The sequence below is a fragment of the Patella vulgata genome, chromosome 3, assembly GCF_932274485.2.
Source record: "Patella vulgata chromosome 3, xgPatVulg1.2, whole genome shotgun sequence".
Taxonomy (NCBI): domain Eukaryota; kingdom Metazoa; phylum Mollusca; class Gastropoda; family Patellidae; genus Patella; species Patella vulgata.
This window is the reverse complement of record NC_065881.2, coordinates 68,408,974-68,411,445: the sequence shown is the minus strand read 5'-3', so window position 1 is coordinate 68,411,445 and position 2,472 is coordinate 68,408,974. Positions and strand designations below refer to the sequence as shown.

Here is a 2,472-nt window from a genome sequence, read left to right as displayed (position 1 = left end):
TTTCTTGACACACTTTATTGAAGGATTAGAATATTCCCTATTATACATACTATCATGGGCACTGCTATGATGGATTAGAATATTGTCTATGGTACAGACTAGGCCCTATCATGGACACTGTTTAAAATATTCTCTAATGTACATACGATTATCATCGACAGTGCTATGACCTAGTCAAATTATACACATTTCAAAACATGCCCCTACAAATATTTATAATTTTTAAAAAATTGTGTCCCAATCATAGACTCTGAGCTACAGTGGTGGCCTCAAGGGGTAACATAAATTCATGGTTAGTGCTAAATGATGAGGCCAACTCAATTTTTCGTCATTGGTAACGAGATGTAAACAGGGCTAGCGCTAATCCCGACCCTGGACCTAACCCCAGTACTTACCCCAACCCTAACCTACAATCACGTGCCCTAACGTTATTTAGCCTACATTTCGGCGACCTTGACCAAAAAATGATCTGGCCTTAAGCAATTTAGTCATCAATTCCTGGTTTAATTTTATTTCATAGAAAATGAGGAGGAGGATCGGGTCATATAATTATTTCATGTATCCAAAGAGTTTGAAGTTGATATATTCAGATACTCCCCTATTCCCTTTTATTATCAAAGTAAATTGTAGACTTCTCGGAGGTGCAACAATTGGTCCGCATTGGTCTAACTGTGCACTTTGGATCATCAGGTCTGTCAGTGACACTACACATTGAAATGAAATTGAATCATATGTAAGTTATTAATGTCGAGTGACAGCCAACATTAAATGCAAGTATTGACATGGTGTATCTAGTGGCCACGGAATGTAAAACAAATTCAATGTAATGGTATTGAAAACTATTTTATTTTGTATTACAACATTTAATACATGCGGTATTGACAAATATTGTATTGTCCACAGTACATTCCACCACAGCAGCCTCTACCTCCTCCACACATCTGACCATAACTTTTACAGTTCTATAATAAGATATTTATAACTATTATACTTTACATAATATTATCAGGTGTCTAACCTTACCTGATTATTAATAAACAATACATTTCTGTAGCCATGGTGCAGGCAGCCTTAGAAAATATCATGAAAATGAAATGAAATGAAATGGGGTTTAACGTCCTACTGTTCTGATCCTATCTGGGCTAATGAAGACGGGCATACGCCATACTGTGTGCTTTGAGGGAAATTTTGCCCGGGCAGCGGCACTATCGCCTACTCTTATATCGAATTCCAACTGCCAAGGGATCTTCACGCGCATTCCAATGTATACAAGGGACCTCGGCTTTTCGTCTCATCTGAAGGACTATATACAGCTGTCCTTGTCAGGCCCTCTGTTCTGCACCACTGACAAGGGGAAATCCCGATGAATTTTCTCGGCCAATGCAGGGATCCCGACCTCCTGGCTAGCGAGTCAGCGTCTTACCCACGCCTCCGTGGATCCAGGGACATATTAGGGCTGGATAAAAATGTGTCTGTGAGGTGGGGGGGGGGCTGCAGTTCCAAGGGACCCCCCAAATAAGTTCGAAAAAAAATGTAAATAAATTGATATGTTATTACTATGTTACCTAATGTTTCCTGAGGAGACATTCAATTTTCAAGACAACCCAGGTGCATGCTCTTGAATATGCCCTTTTTACGGTTGATGCAAGGGTCACAGGGGCTTCATGCAAGCTTAACCCAGCCCTGGTAGTACTTACAATATTGACACCTGGAACTAGTCTTTTTACATTCATGCCGTCTTCATTTCCAAATGAACGTGCAGAACATGCACCCACCAACACCAAAAGACAGATAATAATCACACAGCGCATCGTAACCTGAAAATGAAATAACCAAAACACTGATTGTAAATACATGTACCTTAAAATCAAGGAAAATATCTAAAAATTCCGAACAAGGTTAAGTATTTTTTTTGTTCATTTTGATTTTGAAATGCACAAAAACACAATTTTACTTCAAGATAAATAAGGGTCGCCTCACAGAGAACAACATGGATGGGTATCGCTGCAATATTAAATGATCTGCTACAATGTCTTTTCCATTGATTATATGTAAAAAGTACAATGTACAAAGTTGTAATACCGGTAATGAGTCTAATGACAAAAGTCAAAATACCTCTAAGGCAAGAGTTAAATGTAAAACGTCAAATGTTAAGTGTCAAATGACAAATGTTTTGTGGGAAAATGCTTTTTTCGAGGTTTCTACATTTTACATTTCTCTCATTACATTTTACATTTGCGCTCTGCCACATCCCATTTGTCCTTCACGCTTTCTACATAGCATCATTGTCGCAGAGCCTTTAATATTGGCAGCGATACCCTTCCATAGAACAGATGATCTTTTGCACAACGGACATAGCAAGTTGCTGGGTGATAACATTTTTAGACGAAGGACCTTCATTGTATTATTTCCATCCCTTGGAGCCGCAGTGGCTAAGTGACATGGTTCAAAAGTATGCTATTATTGTGCGTG

General features: G+C 38.8%; 1 long non-coding RNA gene across 1 annotated transcript; it reads right to left on the bottom strand.

Annotated features, from left to right (window-relative positions):
• Positions 1 to 872: 872 nt before the first annotated feature.
• On the bottom strand, positions 873 to 2,040 carry LOC126816378 (uncharacterized). Its single transcript, XR_007678325.2, has 3 exons — positions 1,955 to 2,040; positions 1,698 to 1,817; positions 873 to 962 (listed from the first exon to the last, which is right to left on the bottom strand). It is a non-coding gene; the product is annotated as an uncharacterized LOC126816378 (long non-coding RNA).
• Between the last annotated feature and the right edge of the window lie 432 nt (positions 2,041 to 2,472).